The sequence below is a fragment of the Cyanistes caeruleus genome, chromosome 1 (assembly GCF_971803275.1).
Source record: "Cyanistes caeruleus chromosome 1, bCyaCae1.hap1.1, whole genome shotgun sequence".
Classification (NCBI taxonomy): domain Eukaryota; kingdom Metazoa; phylum Chordata; class Aves; order Passeriformes; family Paridae; genus Cyanistes; species Cyanistes caeruleus.
The window spans coordinates 3,413,707-3,435,563 of record NC_141701.1 but is presented as its reverse complement, the minus strand read 5'-3'; the positions used below and the strand labels follow the sequence as shown (position 1 = coordinate 3,435,563).

Sequence of the window (21,857 nt, the reverse complement as noted above, 5' to 3'; positions counted from 1 at the left end):
TTTAAATGGAGGATGGAGATACTCACAAAGCTTGTTAGAAAAGCTTGAAAAGCTTTTGAAGGAATCACAGATAAAGAGAGACAACTCTTCACGTGGACCCCAAAGCCTTTTCTCTATCACCAGAGCTTTCCCAGGGTCTAAGCCTGACTGTCTCCTTGCTTACAGCCAGCACAGAAAACCACCCCCTCTCATCCACTGAGCTTTCTTCCTCGCCAGGAGAGTTTGGGATGAGAAACTCAGAGCTCAAGCGGGAAGCAGGAGCGATGCTGCTCCTCAAGTGTGGATGTGGGTATCCCTGCACCAGGGAAATGGGATCAGGGGGGATCCTATCAGCTGGTATTATCAACAGCACAAGGCATTTATGGCTCTTAGCCTGGCAGCCAGAGAAGCCCTAGCAGCCTCCAGTTCAGAGTGAGGCACACATGTCCAATTATCCTGCAGTTGTTTTTCTGAGAATCACAGAAATACAGAAGGGTTTGTGTGGGAAGGGACCTTAAAGATCATCTGGTTCCAACTCTGCTGTCATGGGCAGGACACCTTTCACTAGACCAAGCCCACCCAGTCTGGATTTCCAGTGGAGAGGATGAGTCTGTCCAATCCATCAGATCAGAAATGCCAAGCCAAATGAAAAGCTCAGGAATCAAACCTGCTGTCATCATCCTTGCCTCAGACTGGATCTGGAATATCCTGATTTGGTTTTCCTGCGACTGTCAGGAGTTTCCCCTGGCTCTCCAGGTCCTTTCAGTCCTCCCACCACAAGTTTAGAGGAAGCAAAGCCAGCAGGGAGATGAGACACGAGTCTGCAAAGTGGCTGAACAGGAAGGGCACACGTGTCACTGCAATAAACACAAATCCCAAAAAAGCACAACCTGAGCCCAAATCCACCACTGCCAGCTTTCCAAAAAGGACTCCCATCCGTGTATAGAAGTTGAAAACATGAAGTAGATATTAGGAAAAATAGGTATTAGGGAAGGAACTTCTCCCTGTGAGGATGCTGAGGCCCTGACTCAGGGTGCCCAGAGAAGCTGTGGCTTCCCCATCCCTGGAAGTGTCCAAGGCCAGGTTGGATGGGGCTTGGAGCAACCTGGGATAGTGGAAGGTGTCCCTGCCCATGGCAGGGGTTGAAATGAGGTGATTATAAAGGTCCTTTCCAACCCAAATCATTCTTGTATTCTATTTTTCAGTGAAATTGCTCTGGTGACAGCCACGATCATGTGTCATTCCCCATGGCAGGGATCTACCTTCCCTACAGTGGCGTCTCTCACTTTTCTAACATTTATTCCGAGAAAAAGAAAACTTAAACCAGAAAAAAATAAACAAAAGCGAAACTGAAAAGTGACAAAAGCCCCCACAAATCTAAAATTAATTAAAAAACCTCCTAAATACAGAATCTAGGGGAACTTTTTTGCTGCCACCTCGACCCCTGCCAAAGGGTTCACATGCCAATCTAATAATAAAGCTGTCATATGGGGTGATGTGATTTTAGCTTTCAAGCTGAAGGTTGCTATGGGAGGCTGTTCCCAGCAGCAGCAGCACTCCACAGCATTTGTAAAAGCCCTTTCCAGCATCAGACACTGATTTTTGAGTAGGAAAAAATTCCCTATTTTTGTTTTTAAAAAGTCCCATAAAAAGCAGCAGTGCTGGAGAAAAATGTAGAGGGAAAAAAAAAAAGCAAAATAAAAAATGGGGCTGTAATTCAGAAATGTAGAAATGCAGATGCACTAAAATCCCCTCCCCAAAGCTAAAGCACCAGGAAAACCTATTTTTTTTTTTTTTCAAATCAGTGCACATCAGCTGAGTTGCTGCATTTGCCAGCACCAGGTTTGCTGGGATGTGGGGGGAGTTAAAGACAATCAGATGATCTCAGGTATAAACAAGGTGCAGAAATGGGAACAGGTATTGCAGTGCCTCTATGGGGTCATCTCCTGTGCACTGAGATCTTGACTTGCATAAAAATAAGGCATCACTTCACAACAGGTTGAGGAAGTTTACCCAGCTCTTTAGAACTAAAAAAAAGTAAAATAATATATATAGGGATTTGTGCAAGGAATGAAGTATTATGTATATATATATATATATACACACACACAGAGTTATGTAAAGCTGGTCAAATACAAATGACTCTCTTAAAACTAACAAACAAGTAAACACAGAAGATATTTTCTACAGCAATCTGCAAGATTTAGGAGACTGTTACAACCTGCAGGATTTACAGAGGAAACAGAGTAAGAAGGAGGATTTAACACAAGGACAGAGCCTGAAGCAGCAGGAGGAGGACACACAGCTGCTTTTTACCTTTACACACTGAGGTGAAGGCCACCAAACACTGATTTATAAAAGGCTTTCAATTCACGTTACCAAAACTTCTGGCCATTAAGCGCCTTAAATCTTTGCAGGTTAAGTAAAGGAGAGTTGGTAGATGAGATGTGTGGATGGGGGTGAATATCTAGACAGCAAACACATCCCAGCTGGAGATGTGAGAGCACAGGGGAGAGCACATCCAGCTCCCTGCCCATACCCAGGAGATGGAGAAGGGTGAGGATCAAGATCATCCTGTTCCATCCCCTGCCATAAGCAGGGACACCTTCCACTACCTACCAACCTGGCCTTGGACACTTCCAGGGATGGGGCAGCCACAGCTTCTCTGTAGCCTGTGCCAGGGTCTCACCACCCTCACTGGAAAGAATTTCTTCCCAGTATCCCATCTAAGTCTGCCCTCTGTTAGTTTAAAGCCATTCCCTCTTGCCTTGTCACTCTGTGCCTCTCCAGCTCTCCTTTACCTCTCCAGGAGCCCCTTTAGGCTCAGGAATGGACTCTCTGGAACTTTCTCTTCTCCAGGTTGAATTAAATGATTTTTTGCCTCAAGTGTTCAGTGGGAAGTGCTACAGTGACACCACTGAAATGCTCCTTCAAGAGCCAGGAGGCCAGAAAACCCACAGATTAACAACCAGAAATTTCTGTGATGTCAAAGGTTTCAGACCCAATTGAAACTCTGATGGAAATTATACACAGGTGAATCTTAAGACAAAAGAAGAAAAACTGATTTGAGTCTGATGTTCAGATAAGGAACTGAGATTCTGCAGAAGAAAGATTCCAAAGCATGGATTCAGCCTGGGTCCTGCATCCCACTGATTTCACAGTTTCTGAGACAAAATCTCAACAAAGAACAGAGAAGCTTTAGCTATCACAAGCTTTTACCAGAACATACAAACAACCCAAATAGAATCACTGATCAACAAGTCAGAATTTCTTTAAATGCCCAAACTCCAAACCAGCAACAATCAGGAGCCCATGGTACCAGGCAGAACCATCACTGAGATGCACTGACTGCAGTGGCAGTACCAGGAACACACCATTCTATTAAAATGATTATACTGAGTTGCTAAAACCAGAATGAATTATTGCAAAAGACTTCACTTAAAGCCCAAGGCTTCAGAGCCCAGCCAGCCCACCACCACCACCCACCCTCCAAATCCCAAAACTCTTCCTTCCCCAGCAATCTGCTAATAAACTCAGGGATGTCCTTCCCAGAGGTCTCAACGCCTTGTCAGCAGAAATTCAAATCAATCCAGCCCTGGAAGCAGCTGCAGCAAATAACTCAATCACGTTCATCATTTTAACTTATCCTATTTATGAATCAGGTCAAGCTTGAAATCTCCATTTACATTATCAGCCTTCATGATATTAAGATAATCATGCAGAGGACTGATCAAAGGTTCCTTGTAACTTTGGAGTGCAGGAATTACCATACAATAACACTTTATCTACTCCAGTGTCCTTTGTGACTGTCAAGAATACTTTCTTCCCTAGAAAATAGGACAAGGAACAACACACTGAACAAGAAACTGCTGCCAATACTAAATCTAAGAGTAACAGGTACTGTACACACATCTCAAAAAAAACCAAACCAAAACAAACAAACCATGAAGATCACCAGTTTTTAAAACAGAACAGGTTGGGCAGGGCTTTGAGTAACCTGGTCCTGACCCTACCCATGACAGGAAGTTGGAACTAGATGGTCTTGAAGGCCCTTTCCAACCCAAACCATTCTGGGATCCAAATGTCTGCTGAAAGTCTCTGAGAAAAACAGAGAGATTCAAGTTGCCTTGAATTACCTTTATTTTATCTCGCCTGTACAGAAGGACTTTTTGATTTTTCCAGACTGATACTGAAAATCACCTGAAATGGTTCTCTAAAGGGCCTCAATTTCTCTCAGCCCTGCTTTGATGGGAAGATGAATCCTGCAGCCTCCTGACCCCCAGAAATACTCTGCTGATGCTCCTACAGCCCTCTCTCTGTTGTCCCTCCAGCAGCTGCAGCACTGGCACAGCATCACCAGGTCACTGCTGCAGATCTGAAAACAACCACCAAAGCATAAGAAAAGAGAAAAAGCAATTCCCATCTTCTCAAGGAACTTTCACTCTTCTGTTCACCTCCAACTAGCTATTTTTCTTCCTACAACAAATAAAATGCAACATCATTCTTGCTGTTCTTGTGAAGAGATGCTTTATCTAGAGTCTGGGCAAAGGGAGACAATTTCTAACACGATTTTAAGATTATTTAAAGAGGGTAAAAAAAAAATAGAAGGACGTAAGCTTGTAAAACAGTCTTATGTGGGCAAAAAGAAATAGGAATACTCTATTGGAAGTGCTTCATTTCTGATACCAGCTATTAAGAATGTAGATATAATCCTTTATTTATCTCATTTGCAGCAAGAAAACTCTACACACACAGAAAGAAAAATCACACAGGATATAATCCAACAACAATCTCCCCCATTAACTCGAGAATAATGTTCTATTGAATATTTCAAGCATGATTACACTGTAACAAAATGGCACCATGCCACCAAACCCTGTAAATGATTTTCTCTCAATACCTCCCTTCCTTGCAAAGATGCCAGGAGGCTGGATAAAAAAAGTGCTCCTGGATCAAAGTAAAAGGCACCAAAGAAACAAGAAGGATCCTTCAAGGGACCATCCCAACATTTGTACCAAAGTGGAAGGATGACCTGGCAGTTGCACCTTTTAGGCAGGACCTGGGCTGGGAATTATTGTACCGGGGGATGTTTTTTTTGAAAAAGCAATTAAATACACAGGATTTAAAATGGTGGTAACCTGCTCCAAGTCATAATTTTGAATGCAGTTAATGCCTCTGCTTCGATTTTAGGGCTTCCAGTGGTAGAAAAATTTCACCTTAGTTTCTCTAATGTGGAAAAAACACTGTGAACAGCAGAGATGAACGCTCAAAGCAGCTCCCTGAGTGATGCATGGGCTCAGAGGGATCCCAGGTCCAGTGAGCTTTGACTGGGAATCATGGCTGTCTTTCTTCCAGCCATGACTTAAGGAGGATGCAAACACAGGCAGAATCACAAATATTGCCAAGTCTGGGCAGCGAGGCTGTAACACAGCTAATTAAATACTTTGTCAAAGATTTTCCGATCGTTCAAAGATTGGGATGTGCAAGAAGAGGCTTGCAGGGGTATGAACAGCAGCCAGAGTGCTGAGTGAGCACATCTGAAAGCAGTAAACACTAACATGGATTCAATTTAAATTCCTTGAATGTGCTAGAGAACAGGGAAGGGAGAAAAAGCCAAGTTCACCCATGTAACTGAAGTGTTATGCTTATTAATCCAGCTCTACAGCCAAGGAAGAGAGACCAGAGCCTCCCTAAAGGTGCTCCACTGACTGTGGAAGGAATCACAGGTCTCCAGGAACTTCTTCAAGTTCTTTGGGACTGCTGTTGTCACTGTCTGAGCCTGATCACACAAATGAGTATAACCAGGACAAGCAGCTGGGTCTGGTGGGAGGTGTCCCTGCCATGGCAGAGGTTTGGATCTGAATGATCCAAACTTTAACCCAAACCATTCTGTGATTCTGTGATCATGGGGGACATCAACTGATGGGAAAAGAAGGGGAAAGACACCTTAAGACCCTCACAGTAGCTCGTGGTCCCCAAAATTCCAACTCATTGCCTTCTTGAGAATGCAAGTTGATTTTTTTCTCTTATTTAGGACTTTTACTTCAATATGGCTTAGAATTATCTACAAATAAACGTGAAACAAGGATGGAGAGGAAGTGTTGTAGCAGGAACACTCCTAACAGAAGCTGAAACCAACAAAAGGAACCAGATGTCACCACTGGCACCTCAAAAAGAAACCTTGCCCAAGGCTTGTCCTTTCAGGTGAGCAATGGGATGCATAGGAAAGAGGACAGAATAATATCATTATTTTACAGCAAAATGTAATTATTATAGGACACTATAACATAAAATTCACCACTCAGAGGGTGGTGAGGCCCTGGCAGAGGTTTCCCAGAGAAGCTGTGGCTCCCCCATCCCTGGAAGTGTCTAAGGCCAGGTTGGATGGGGCTTGGAGCAACCTGGAAGGTGCAGGGATTTGGAAATAGGTGATCCTTAGGTCTCTTCCAACCCAAACCACTGTAGAATTCTATGACAATTATATGGCAAAATTGGTGGTGCAGTGTCATTTGTTTCTTAACCTTTTAATAGTGAAAGAGCTGCTGAGGGATGAAGACCTGAAACACTTCTTGCCCCATGGAGACTGAGGAGAAGAAAGGAGACACACTGAAGGAGTGAGTTTGATTTGTAAACTGGTATCAAATACAGCAGAAAAAGCCTCAACAAGGACCAGTTTAGAGAAGAATCTCTCAGCTTCCTACCACATACCAAAAAAAAAAAAAACCCAAAAAAACCCCACTAAAAACCAGGAAATCTCCCTCAAGAAGAAAAAAGTAGTCAGGAAATATTCAAGAGATAAGAGAATTTTCTGAATAATTGACATACAGCACAGGTCTTAGAGGCCAAGGACTCCAGGATCCAAAGGCACAGGGAAGCACATAACAAGACCAGCCAAAGTTGTCATAACTAAGTTGAAGCATGAAAAGCTGAAGCCAAGTCTTAATGATCTACCATCAGGAGAAACCCAGGGAGGATTCATCACCACATTTGCATATCAGGACATTGCTGGCTCTTCTTCTGAGCACGTTATTACTGATCACCATCCAAAAGAGAGATTCTTGAACGAAATGAAGCCTGTGGCTCTCTAGGCAATTCCTAGACTACTTATAATTAAAGGCACCATTAAGCCTTCAGAGAAGCAGATGCCAATCCATGTCAAAAGTTACACAGCTGAGCGGGGTCTAATTACACTGAATTCAAGAGATACATCACATCCCCAACAGATGTCATTTTATAGAAAGCTTTTTCCATACCTCACCATCTTAAGATTGTTTGAGATGTTCTTGCCTGTATTATCCCTTTTCTTTAGAAAATAAAAGACCATCCAGAGTCATCTGCCTGCAAGCTTAAGATGAGGTAAGTGGCAAATGAAAGAAAAAAACACTGATGCGGTGGGGAAGCCAAGTAAAAAAAAAAATAAATTAAAAAGTTTACATGAAGAAACAATTCCTTCCTTTCCATTTCACACCTTTTTGGTGGTAGGATGATATTTTGGGCTCCCTTTTTTTTGCATGTTTATTCAGGGTCTGTACAGCCAAGCAACTGCACATTCTTGGGAACTGGTAAATGCTACAAGCACAGTTCTTCCATTCCTAAAAAAGAGTTTTATGAACAATGTAAAACAACAACTAAGAGCCATGAAAAGGGTTCTTGCACACCTTGGCCCAGGCGGTAGAACAACCCAAAATATATTTTGGATTAGGACACTGATCAAGTTTCTTCTCTGCATTTAAATGGGAAAAGAGAGTCCAAATCAACTCAGAAGCAACCATCATAGAAGATACTAAAAATATTATCATCTAAACACAGAAAGGTCAAAAAATAAATTCTTAACTGCCTTCTCAACATAACTCAGAAAGCACATCTATTCTTAAGCATTCACCAAGGCCAGTGAGTTTGGGAAAAAGACAGATGGGAGAATATGTAGGAGAATATGTTCTCTGAATACTTCCACAAATAGGCTACCAAAAGTCAAGAGAGATGCAGTGTCACAAGGGATGCAGAAGTCACAGGAGATGCATTTCTTGACATTCCCCTCCAGGAAAGAGATCCTCTTGAGCTGAGAGAGAAGTCTTTATTACTTGTTCCCATGGCATTGCCTCCAGACACTCATCCTATAATTTTCTTATATGTTTAAACAAAATGGCCCCATGGCTGGGGAGTGACAGATGCCACTTTTTCAGCCTTCCCAGCAACATGGATCATCACAAAGAATGACAGTGACATAAGAATCATCAGAGTCTGTGCTGAACTTCCCTTTTATTGGTCCCATTCTCCACCCTTTTTGGCTGCTCCTATAACTTGAAGCTGTTGGACAGCTTAAACAAATCAGAGAAAAAATAAAAAGAAATTAAAAAAAAACCCTAAAAACTATAACTATCAGCCTGAAAATCAAGGGAAATATTAAGGGCAGAAGCACTTCTTCTATGAAGACAGAGACAGTTGGGGCTGATCAGTCTGGAGAAGAGAAGGCTCCAGGATACCTTAGAGCCCCTCCCAATACCTAAAAGGGACCTAAAGGAAGGGTGGGACTTTTCACAAGGGCATGAAGAGGTAAGACATAGGGTTAATTAATTAAATTGAAGGACAGTGGGTTTACATTAGTTATGAGGAGGAAATTCCTTCTTGTGAGGGTGGTGAGGCCCTGGCAGAGGTTGCCCAGAGAGGCTGTGGCTGCCCCATCCCCAGAAGCGTTCAAGGCCAGGTTGGGCAGTGTTTGAAGCAAGCTGGTCAAGTGGAAGGTGCTCCTGCCCACGGCAGGGGGCTGGAACTGGATGGACTTTAAAATCCCTTCCAACCCAAACCATTCTATGATTCCATAACTTTTATATACATAACCTGACCAGAATATCCATGTACTGCACCCCAAACACCCCCTGCAAGAAGCAGGTGTCCCACAGCCAGAGGCCTGAACTCACTTCTTGCTTCCCAAGTACTTCTGCCCAACCAGCAAGTGTCACAGTTTGTTTCCAATATAAATCTGTTGTGCTCCAACAAATTGATCTGCCCACATTACTCTCCTATTGTTGAAGAAATTGGGACCATAATTAACAGAAAAGTGTCCTTCAGTTAAATAGTGACCTGATTTTTCGCCACTTTAGTCCAAAAATTAGATCTATATCATTCATTGCATGAATTTGCTTTTCTATATTAAGGATTTCTCACCATCTTAACTGCAAACAAACACAGGGTCTTGTTTGCAGTCAAGTCAGAGCAAAACTGATGAATGCCAACACAGCTGGGTCTCAACAGCCCTTCCGCTAAACTGCCATGTAAAAATTAGGGGAGTGACAGAGATTACCAAGAAAAATACAGCAACACACCTGTAGGTGTCCAATCAAAAGTCATTTCATGAAGAGGGAAACAATTCCAGGTGCAGAGGAAGCATGCAAAGGAAGGCACACATAGCAGAGTTTGCATTAGTGCAGCTGCCTTTATTGCAGTGACCCAAACTGGCATTTCCAGATGTGAGGCAGGAAAATCAGCTGACAGGAGCATCTTTGCTTATAACCCTAGAAAACCTAGGTTGAAGAAGATACAGGGCTTGATACAAGTCATAAGTGAAGAAAAAAATAAAATTAAAAATCCCTTCTTCCTTCTTTTCTGCATACTGAGATGGTTAAAGCAGTCCACGTTCTCCTGTTGCTACCAGCAGCATTTATTTATTACCATCCTCAATTCTGAAAGCAAACTCCAAGTGATAACGCACGATCTCCCTGCAAAACCAAACTGAGATGGATGGAGGACGAGGGGTATAATTTAAGACAGTTTACATTGCTCACAGTACCAGGAACACTGCATTCAAGCTGCAGGAAAGGTCATTAGTAAATTTAAGGCAGCAGAAGATAAGAGAAACAACATTTCAAGAGGAAAATTTGAGCTTATTTGGCCATTCAGGGAAAAGAGCAAGCAGAGAGGAAGTCTGAGTGTGCAAGAGCCTTCCTCACTCCAGGCAGAGGGGTGAGCTCATCTCCAGTGCTCATGATGGAGCACACAAGATCTGCATCAGTGCCATCAATAGTAGCACCCAGTGTGACAGGAACCTCCTCCTTGGCAAAGTCATCCATACCAACAGAACAGTTTGGAGTCATCTCCTGCCTCCCAGATGGCTCGTTCCTGTTAGTGCAGAAGTCTGGGGAGCCAGGATCTCCCTGCAGCGGAGTGCACGGGATTGCTGCCCTGAGCTGGCTACGCTTCAGCTTTCAGCCTTTTTGTGAATGCTACAGGAGATAAGCACTGAGATACAGGAGATAAGCAATGCAAAGAGTTCACTTCTTCCCTCCTGAACACCATCATCGGATGAAAACAGTTTCTCAAGTAAAGTTTCTCTTTTCTTAAGTTGTTTTTTTTGGAAGAACATGATGGAAGTCTGCACTGCCTGTAACCTGGTTTAGTTGAAGGTTCCTGTCCATGGCTGTGGGTTGGAATGGGATGGTCCTTGACATCCCTTCCAACCCAAATCATTCCGTGATTCTGTGATTCTGTGTCATCAGCAGACAACTGACACACACTGGCTTCAGTGGATTCTCCACAGTTCAAAGTCTAGCTGGGAGAGAGGTCTTTCTTGTCAGGAGAGACTGTGGGAGCCAGGCCTGGCAGGTCTGGAGAAGACTGAGAGGGGATCTCATCAATCCATACAAATATCTCCAAGACAGGAGTCAAGAGGATGGTGCCAGGCTCTTTTTATGGTCCTCAGCAACAGGACAAGGTCAATGGCTATAAACTAAAATACAACAAGTTCCATCTCAACCTGAGGATGAACTTTTTCACAGAGGGTGGCAGAGCACTGGCACAGCAGCCCGGGAAGGACGTGGATTCTCCCTCGCTGAAGACATTCCAAACCCACCTGGATGTGTTCCTTGCCTTGGCAGGGGGTTGGAATGGATGAACTCCAGAGGGAGATGTTGTGATTCTGTGAATATATGAAAAGCCCAACCCAGCAGGACAGGCTGAATCTCACCCTACTCTCCTTTCTAAATTTGGACTGTCCACACAGGCACACTTGCCTTGAAAAACCCTGAGGATCTCTGAAACAGAGGTAGCCACCCTGACCTCACAGAGGTGTTACTTTTCATAATCCAGCTCCCTGTCACTCTCATCAGTTCCACTTCCAGGGGAGGAGGGGGCATACACCAAATATATGGAATGTTAAGTAATTCAGTTATTTTGCATCAGGAAGACTAAGGACAATGTCCTAAATGTCCAACTTTCAGAACATCTTGAAAAAAAATTATGTTCCTTCTACTCTTTTTTTGGCCAACACAAGGCTTAGCAGTGATAAACCCACACATCTCTGCTCTGCACAGCACTGAGGATTGCAGAAATCAATGGTGAATCCCCACCTGTGTCCCCTACAAAAAGCATCCTTCCATGACAACCCCTGTTCTCCTACTCCATATCCTCATGATGCTTTTGTCACAACCTCTCCACACCCTCCCTGTATCCATGGACACTCCCCCTCCTCAACTTCAGGTCCCATCCATGCCTCAATTTCTTCTCCAAAGCATCCAGAGAGGCAGCAAACAACCCACATGGGTAATCTAGACCCGGACACATGTTAACTGATTGACTGCATGATAGCAAAAAAAGAATAGATAATCGGTGAATTTGCCTGAGATTTCCTTGAGGACACTGAGATATTAAGTCCTTACATGCTTGGTGAATACATACATTGATGGTTGAGTGGAGGAGAAAATCAGTGAACTGTATTTTTTTCCTCTGATGTGATTAACTCGACCAACCTACTTCAGCGGAAGAGGCAGAAAGACACCGACAGGAGAGAAAGCCTTAAAGGAAGTGAGAGACTTCAAACTATCAAAAAAAGCTTAGAAAAATATTTCTGACAACAACCCAATGGTGCTCATCCGCTCTCACTTTCAGCCCCCTGCCCCAAATATTCTGTTTGTATTTAATTTTCTGGCTTGTGAAGTAGAAAAATAACCCGTTCCCGAGGCTTTCAGCTTTATTTACGCACTCAGGACTGAGCTAACACTCAAACCAGTCATTGAAGGTTTCAGGTGCTCCCAGCTCTGGTTTACACTCCATGAAGGTTTTGCTCTCCACATCACAGACAGAGATCAGAGAATTGTAAAGGTTGAGAAAGACCTCCAAGATCATCGAGTCCAACAGCGATGGTGTTAACTCAGCACCACCACCATGGTCACCACTAAAACACATCCTCAAGTGCCATGTCCACATGTTTTTTGAACATGTCCAGGGATGGTGACTCCACCACTTCCCTGTGCAAACTTTTCTAATGTTTAACAACTCTGGCAGTGAAGAAGCTTTTCCTAAAATCCAATCTAAAAATCTAAACCTCCCCTGGCTCAACTTTAGGCCATTTCCTCTTATCCTGTCACTTGTCACCTGGGAGAAGAGACTGGCACCTACCTCACTACAACCTCTTTCCAGGCAGCTGTAGAGAGTGGTGAGGTCCCCACTGAGCCTCCTTTTCTCCAGGAGAGAATGGCACTGCCCAGAAGAATCCACCCTACCACATCAGCCAAGGTCCCACCATGTCCCAGTAGCTGAAACTCAGGCTCTTCAGTTGGGAATGCAGCAAGACTAATTTAACCCAAGAGAAAGCACAAGCTGCTTCATGAGAGTTGAAACTCCAAAATCTGAGCATCTTTTAAATTATTCTTTATAGGGTTCTGTTAGGAATGCATCAGACTTTGATGCTGGCTTAACACAACGAGGCAAAAATGTTGGATAGGGCTGAACTCAATGAATCCACTTACAAGAGAGTGGAGCCCTCACTTTTACTGGCTTAAAATTATGCAAAAAGGCACCTTGAGGCTGCAGCTCTGTGATGAATTAGCTCTGACAAGGGAGGGAATTCAAGACCTCCCCACAACACTCCCTGCCCCACACCACGGCTGCCACTCCGCTCTCTTGCTAATACAGGGACCAGCAGCTAGTGCTGTAAATCAGATCAATGAAACATTCAGTTAAAAATAACAGCTCCAAACCTCCTCCATTGCAGGAGAGCCTTTCAGATCACAAATTATGAAAGCACATTTCTAAAAAAAAGTGAGCTGAGTTGAGAGCGATTTCTGAGAAGGTGGCAAAATAAACAGCCCCAAGCCCAACCAGCAGAACAAGGGCTGGGCTGCTCCAAGCATTGCTGTGGCTCCAGAATAACCCTGGCAGTGGGAAAACAGTGGGAAAACAGGTCTCAATACCCTGAGTTAGTGTCTACCTATGTCAAAGATGGTGTCTGGCTCCCATCCTGGTGATGCTGTAGGAGCAGGAGAAAACACCACCACCCTCTACTGTGAGATATCCCTTGGGCATCTCCTTGCCCACTTGGGCTATGTTATTCCTGCCTTGTGGCTGGTAGACACAGAGAAAAAGTCAGGATGCAGCCTCTGGGGTCAAGAAACATCACCCTTGTGGTACCCACGAGTACTCAGCCTGTGGTGCTTGCTGAAACTGTGAAGGAAAAGAGAAGCAACATCCCCAAGGTTTCTTACAACTATTTTTATGACTGATGTTGGGAAATAAGAGAGGGAGTGGGGAGTAAGTGTTTTTTTTTCCCTTTTTTCATGTCATCTAATCACCCACTAAACAAACAACCAGCTATCTTAATCCTGCAATCCATATGGATGTCCCTCTGCAACAGGGAACGATGCACCACAGCATCTCGCCTCACATTTCCAATACCAGGATTCAATACAGCGACTGCAGCTTTTAATGCTTTTTACAAACATCTAATTCACTCTGTATTAATCCCTCAGAGCAGCTACTCCTTCATTTCACCCTTGGAGACATCAAGTTAAAATATTCATCAGCTTGAACACAAAAACCTACAGCTCTAAGCAGTTGTTGAGGACAGAAGACATGCTGTTACCCAGTTCTCTGATATATACAGCAGTATAACACCATCCTTGTAATAAAAGTACAGAATGAGCCTCTAAAGATGCCTTTTTACTAGATGTTTGTAAGTGGATTTAGGTTTAATGACAAGCTTCTCTTGCTTATTTCCTGCTTTTACTCATCCTTCTTTTTGGGGGGGAGGGCAGCTGACAGGGGCTGTTCTTTCTCAAGCTCAATATTAAATAAAAGAAATCCAAAAATATATTGAAAAAGCACCCTTAAGTCATGGCACAAGGCATATTTCAAATGAATGCAGCTGAAAACCTCCAAACTATCAAAAAGCTATTTCAATAAGGGATTTTTACTTACTTGAGACATTCAAGACATTAACACAACTTCTAAAGAGATTAATCTCTTCAAAGTATTTTAACTCCATTAAATTGACAAAATCTCCAACACATGAAGGTGACAACAACCCTGTGGTCCACATTTCAGTCTTGTCAGACTACAGAGGGCTTCCCAAAGCTCACTATTTTAGGGAGAGCTTTCAGGCAGTTTCTCAGCCAGCTCTTGCAGGCCATGTCCAGAAATCTTTAGTACTGAAGGAGCAAATCATGGAAGTGTGCATTAACTCATGGGTGCATTCCACATCTCAGCCACAGCAAATCACAAACACAGAACAGGACCTGACACACACCATTTAATTTGACATTTGACTACAACAGAGCCAAAGCAAGGTGACTCCAGCCCATAAATACTCCTGACTCCACCAGCACTGACGATGTTCAGACTTCAAACCTTGAAGGGAAGCAAACAACAGCATCAAATCCCTGCAGTTGTTTCACCTTAAACAGACAGAAGGGAGGTGTTGACACTGAAGTGATGCTTTGCAGTTCAGGCAATCTGTGTTCAACTGCCAGGCTTGACTAAGCTGTGGATGCAGCAGGAGAATTAAAGACAAGTCACAGTCCTCTCACCTCATCCAAAGCATCCTGGAGCTGCAAAATGCAGAGGAAAGACTCCTGGTTGAATGAGATGTCACTGTGCTCCAGTACAGCACAGCAAGGAATGGACCTGCATCATTTTCATTTTTAACATTCAAGGAAACTAAATTAAAATAGTCAAAACAAATATAGAAAGAAACAACAATTGTAATCAAGGTGGCAAGAAACTGGCAATGTGTTCACCACTGGAACAGTTTGGGAGTTACCCTGAACCAGGCCATACCATTGATCAAGACATTTCTTTGCATCAGCCTCCTGCAGCAGACAGATAAAATGTAGCTGTTCTGTCTACATAAAATGTGTTTAGATATATAAATCCTTGCAAAGTGGCTTTTTATTTTGAGGCAAAACCAGAAAGAATTATACGCTGCATCAAATATTTTCTTCTTTGTCCTCTTCTCGACCGTCTGTGAGATCAATTAAAGTGCCTTTGCATAAAACAGGCAGAGAGGAGCACGTTCCAAAAAATAAATAAATAACAACGCCACTCTGCTTTCAGTGTGATGCCTGAAGAAAACAAGTGTAACGACTTAAAGATTCCCACAGTGAAAAAGAAGAAAATGATGAAGGTTTAATCATACACTTACAAGGCAACAAAACACATTTCTCAAGTCTTAATATCTCTTGTGAAATTTTAAGCGCTCAGACACAAATATTAGCAACAAGCTGCAGCAAGCTGAGTCGTTTCCCCTGCCCTCGCACAGAAATATGTGTGAGTCCCTCCCTTGCACTCACACACACACATTTGCTATCTCCATCGCTTTTCTATCTGCAAAAATATCCAAATGATGAAACTATGAGCGGTTAAGATGTTACAATTTAACACATTCCTCGCCTTATGGAGGTCTCAATGTCCTGGAGCTCAGAAACCTCTCTGTCCAGCTGCACTGCAACATCTGGAAGCATCAGCATGACTTTCCTGCAGGCTGACCAGCAATGGGAGTCACGGCCCCAGCCTCGGCACAGAGAGACAACGCTCAGATCAATTGCTTCCCCAGTTACCAACTGGAATAGACAGAGGGGGAAAAGGGAGAGAGATCAGCCCACCAAAAAAACTCAAAACCTACTTTCTTCTCCCTCAGAATGCCCTTTATCATGTCTGTGCAGGGCAAGGGAGGAACTGTTCCTATCAAAATCTCATCATCACAGGTTTTAAGGAAGAAATTTTTCACAATGAGGGTGGAGAAACAGAGGCACAGGTTGCCCAGAGAAGCTGTGGCTGCCCCATCCCTGGGAGTGTGCAAGGCCAGGATGGGACTTGGAGCAACCTGGGATAGTGGGAGATGTCCCTGCCCACAGCAGGGCCATAGGAACTGGATGATCTTTAAGATTCCTTCCAACCCAAGCTATGCTATGATTCCATGACCCTGTGTGGCCCCAGAGACTTGTGGCCTAAGTGTGCACAGCAGGTCACTGACCATTTCCCCCTGGATTATGGGGGCTTCATTCTGCTCCCTGTCCCTCCAGCTGTGGGCGTCATCCCACCCTGTTTCCCTCATGGCAACTGTGCCGTATTTTTCCAGCTGCACAGGGGCTCCCAGCTCCTCCTGTTTGTTGCCCATGCAGTGGGCACTGGTGCAGATGCACTTCAGCTGGGCTATTGTTCCCACCACTTTTCTTTAGGGAAGGAGCCCTAATTCCTACATGGCCATTCTCAGGCACTTCCACGGTTTTGAACACATCAATAACCCCGGTGCCTTTGCTGCTGCAGGGATCTCCATCCCCTACCTCCACTGGGACAGCAGAACCAAGGGCCTCGCTGGCACAGCATCCCATAATAAAAAAACCTAAAAATCTGCTGGTGACACCAGGCTTGGGGCCAGGTATTGATCTACTGAATATCCCTGGTTCTTCCTCTTCATTCCCTGCAGCTGGAAGGGGAGAGGAGAACACTACATGTGTTCCTGATCCCTTAACCAGCCAACCTCACAACAAAACACAAGAGAACTGAGAGGTGAGAGAAATCACTGCTCTACACAATTGAAACAGTAGGAAAATAACTTGCAATAATAAAATAAATTTTAGAAATAAACCCACACAAGAAAGAAAACCAAACACCCAAGAAATGAAAGCAAAAGCTAAGAGGTGAATAATTCATTTAGGCAATGTGCAGTGCCCAAATTCTACCTGAATTGTTTACATGGAAGCTTCATGGTTTAATCAGAACTGCCAGAACAAGAAAAATCAGAGTCATAAGTACAACATTTATCTTGAGTAAACGAAATAGGTCTCTGGGTAAGGCATTTTCATTTAAAACAGAAAAAAAATAGGTTGCAGTTTGTAACGTGACCAGCAAGGGGAGTCGGTGCCCAGAGCTCTGAGGGAACCACGCAGATGCAGTTTTGGGTGGAGAAAACTCAAATAAACAATTCTGAGGTAGTGACATTGATGAAACATTGAAGACTGCCAGAGGATGCTGGAGGATGATGGACAGAGAGCAGAAAACCCACTAACCTGGAAAAGAGAGAGGGCTTGAGAGATACTAGAGTAGAAAAATAACCATGTTTTGCTTGGAAATTGGACTTTCTGTCCCTGCAAGACTTAATGGAGAGCATGTCATGAAGAGCTCTTAGAGGGGAAAAAGGCAAAGGACAAATTAAATCAAGCCAGGATGGAGCTACGGATAAGAAAGTAAGGGTTAATCTCAAAGTACTTCTGAGTACAATATTCTGACAGTAACATGAAAAGACTCTGGCCAGTTCCTCTGGTGGCCTTGAGGAGGCATCCAGGAGGGTACCAGATGTGTGGGAGAAGATGTCAGAGGACTAGGGCTAATCAGGTACCTTGTCACTGAGCCCCAGAACCAGAAACAAATAGGGGAAAAAGCATAAATAACAGCTATTAAATACAACCCTTGCAAGGAGTGGGATTTAATAATATTATCCAGCATTTAAAGAAAAATGCCAGCAGTAGGAACTCATTAGGCTCTGTATGGGGAACAGCAGCAAAATCACTGCTGCAGCTCCAGCCATGCTGGGCTCATCAACAGAAACGGGGCCACCCTGGGCTCCAGGGCCACCGGGAGGGACACTCAGAGCTTTCGTTCCTCTGCCCCGTTAATCTCATTAACCTCGTATTTACTCTGTTGTTGGTAATTACTCAGAACGTTAATAGGCACAATTTATGCATATTATTTACTGAATGTTACAAATCTCTTTAGCTCTGTGTAGGAATCGGGGCTGGAACAAGCCAGTGCTCCAAGTGCTATGGAAAAGGGAAGCAGAGAAATGAAAAATACTTTAACATTTTTAAAAAATCTTTTTTAGGACTTGTTTCAAATTTCTTCAATATTTTCAATTTCTTCTTGCAAGATAACCAATCAATTCAGATAAATACATAAAATCCATCCATTTTACTAGTTTCATAATAACATTCTAACAAGGAAAAAACAGACAGCAAACCAAAAATACCCAAGAAAAGACTTATTTCCTCCTATTAAGCTGGAGACCATGAAACAACTATTCCAGCCATGATACAAATTACTGTTAACGATATTCCAGGTGGGAAAAACAGATGCAGTTTAAGAAAACTGTTATTGCTGTTAAAGAACTCCATAGGTTTTACAGACACAGTCTGTTACACCTTGAAAAATGGAACTTTCACTGACCATCTGTTCCTAGCAGAGAACACCCAGCAACTCTGGCTTTGGCCAGAAAGCCCAACTCAAAGTCAACATATCATGAGCAGGGGACATCCCAGAGTTTAATGCACAGCCAAGATCAGATGTTGGGGGAGGATGTGGATGGAGATCACGCAACAGTAACCAGTTAAAACAAGGAAACCACTGCAAGAGCAGAAGATGTCATCCAGAGGTGAGCATCTGCAAGAACAAAGCCCACAGCACTCCTACACCCCCACTCCAGAGCCTCCTCTACAACATGCAGCATCACCTCCAATGAGCTGAAAGGATATGGAGAAAACCAACCAAAAGCAATGAAAAATAAAAATGAAATGGGAAGGATTATCAAGGCAAGAAAACAGCAAAAATTACCTCACCCACAATTTTATTCTGCTGTGTTGTGGAGCCACTTGCTGGGAACTTGGCAGCAATAACCCAATGGACCCAAGGCCCAGCTCAGCAGTATTGTTCCTGTTCAGATAAAAGGACAAAAAAAACCAAAATCAGATGTGAGAAGCACAAACAGGCTTTTATCTGCTCTGCTTCCCTCAGTCTGAAGCTCAGGGATTCCCAAGACTGAGGTTTTAGCTGTATCTTTAGATTCATCTGGGAGTTTTCATACCCTGTGAATTTGTTAAACATATCCATATATTAGGAAAGCTTTGCTTTTGGCCTACACCACATCTGTTGACAATGGAACATACACAAAAAAAAGGAAACAAAAGAACATTTCTTCCCTTTCATTTCAGGGTGCAAACATTAGGGGATGCCTAGCAAAACACAGCAAGGAATTTTATTTTCTGCAATTTGTGATTTCACATTAGTGTCATTTCCCCCCGTATATCTATGGGATATTTTATAGCCAGCATTAGCCAGTTAAACAGGAGCTGGTTTTAGTACATTTTTACTACATTTCCTACAAAAAGAAAGCCCATGCAAATATAAGGATTGCTGAGAGAGAACAACTTTCAACCACACAACTGAGATAACCAAGGGGACCCAACACTGGACTTTTGAACATTTTCAGGGATGGTGATTCTACCACTTCCATGGGCACTCTGTTCAATGCTTGACCACACTTTCAGTGAGGAAATTTTTTCTTATATCAGATCCAAACCTCCCTTGGTACAACTTGAGGCCATTTCCTCTCATCAGGAACAGCATCCATAAGGATCCAAAAACTCAGATAACTCTGGAGACTGTAATGACATCATAAACTTATTTCCCACACACACTTCCACAAATGTTGGTGGGGTTTTTTGCCCAAATTTGGAAACTAATACTCCAGAATGAATTTAATGCAGTTTATTATGCTTTAATAAAAAATAAAAGAGAAAAGAAGAAAAAGAATGGCTTAGGCAGCTCAGGTGCAGGCACTTGTACACTGGACAAAGTAAGGAATTAAAAGTATTACAGACTTTTTAGAGCAATTATTCCTCAAATAAAGTGTTTGAATAAAAATGCTGGTATTTTGGGCTTGTTTTGAACAGGAGGAGCATCACCACACAGGAGACAGCCTTCCAGACTAACCATGAAAGCCTTCTAATCCCTCCTTATGATGGGATGGTGGAGAAAGTCAAATCACTTGGGATACACTGGGGCCAAAGAGAGCAGCAAAGAATGCCAAAGGAGCTTCTGCCTTGAGTTTTTTTTCCCTTAGAAAAGCCACCCAATTACCCTTTCCTCCTCTTTGATTACACAATCGACTTCAACACCCTCAAAAGCCAACACCTCCAAAACATGGGGGAAAATAATGATTAAAAGCCTTTAAGTTAAAGTGCAGTACCCAGAAGCAGCTTTCAAAGACAGGGTAAATAAGGAAGACCTTTAAATTTTAAGATGTTGCTCAGCAGAACTTTGTCATGCCACATCACACAACACTTCTTCCTTGTTATTTCTCTGACCAAAGGTCAAAAATTCCTCTTCCCAAGAGACAAGCCTTCATATAAGAAGAGTGGTGGAACTTTCACATCCAGCTAATTCAGGAACAATCCGCATCTCCATCCTGGAGACCTTCCTATATACGCTTTATTGCAATTTAAGGTGGGGAGAAAAAAATGACAAAATTTGTCTCAAATTGAGGCAGTCCTGCTCCAAATGAAAACAGAATTATTTGTCCAGCACACAGAGTCCAGCACACAGACATCTCAAGATGTTCATGGCTGCTGAGGCGGGAGTTTTTATCACACTCATGTATGTAGCCTTGGGACAAGCATTTTTAAACTGCCTGTACAAGCGAAAAAACAGTGGTCATTTCAATTTTTCAGAACAAGCTAAGCCATGGCACACCCTGTCCTGCCAAGCAGAGATTCAGGTTCTTAAGAATAGAAACCTGGTGGTCCAATTTCCCAGAAATATTATAATTTCCCAGAGCATCCAAGGCAGCCCTAGGAGAATGAAAACTAATATTGAAATGATCAAAAACACACCACATTGCACATGAGACTTCTTGCCCATCCATCTTTCCCCTATCTCATCCTCCCACCAGTTCCTTCCCCAGAATTGATGTTTTCTTCTCCAATTCAATCTTTTTCTGGTGGTTTCTCCACAGCAGGGCCTCTCCTTTGTGTCCCTCTTGCATTCTCCACAAAGGAATGCCAGAGGGAGGTGATCCTTGGTTGGCATCCACTGGGACAACTCAATTATAGGGAGGAATTAGTGACAGCTCTGCCCACCTGCAGGTTTTTGAGGTTTTTTTAAGCCATCGTGTATGTAACTCACATGATGTCAGTACAGGAATATCACACTACTGGAAAGGAAGGGGCGGGTTTTCCTCGTTTCTATGGTTATGAGCAATTTTAATGACCAACCTAAATAAAAAGGCTGGAAGAGAGAGAAAGTAGGAAGGAGTGAGGTGGGCGTTTAATTTTGATTGACAAGACAGAGCAGAACTAGTTAAGATCTGTCAAATGCTTGCTGAGGATCACAAATCCTCAGCACATTCTACGGCAGACAGAATTAGTCTAAATGCACAGCTTTACAAAAATATTTCTTATCTGCTGAGATCAGAGTTCAGCATTTCAGTTGCCCCACAGAAAGCATCTGATGTCGTAACTACCAAAGGAACTAAGGTAGGGCCAGAAAAAATACATGTATATTTTAATTATTTGTATTTGATTTTTAAGTATTAACATCTACAATGTCTTAATATGTTCTAATTTTTGTCTCTGGCCTATGGATATAAAAATATTTATATAAAATGACAGCATTCTCAAGATTGTTAGTTACCAAAACAACAAGTTTAAAGGCAATTATCAAAGGCACCACTTTGGAATCACATCTGCATCTCGTGAAACATTGTATAAATACTGACTACAAAGATAACTCCTGCAATAAAGACCTTAAAATAGGAGACTGAACGCAGAAGGAGTTGAACACAGATTTGATGGGAAATTTCAGGAAACACAATCTGGAAAGACAAAAACACTGGCATGATA

At 42.9% G+C, this 21,857-nt stretch overlaps 1 protein-coding gene across 23 annotated transcripts in view; it reads right to left on the bottom strand.

Annotated features, from left to right (window-relative positions):
* Positions 1-21,857, bottom strand: part of TSNARE1 (t-SNARE domain containing 1) — a 449,654-nt gene that overhangs the window by 415,336 nt on the left and 12,461 nt on the right. For 11 of the 23 annotated variants that reach the window (XR_015283186.1, XM_086876994.1, XM_086877121.1 and 8 more), the window contains exon 2: positions 18,798-18,891. The exons of 4 other annotated variants lie outside the window; for them this stretch is intronic. The gene's annotated coding sequence lies outside the window, so the exon portion shown is untranslated. Of the gene's footprint in view, positions 1-18,792; positions 18,892-21,857 lie in introns of those variants that run through there. 8 more of the 23 variants (XM_086877069.1, XM_086877002.1, XM_086877117.1 and 5 more) reach the window with 3 other exon arrangements.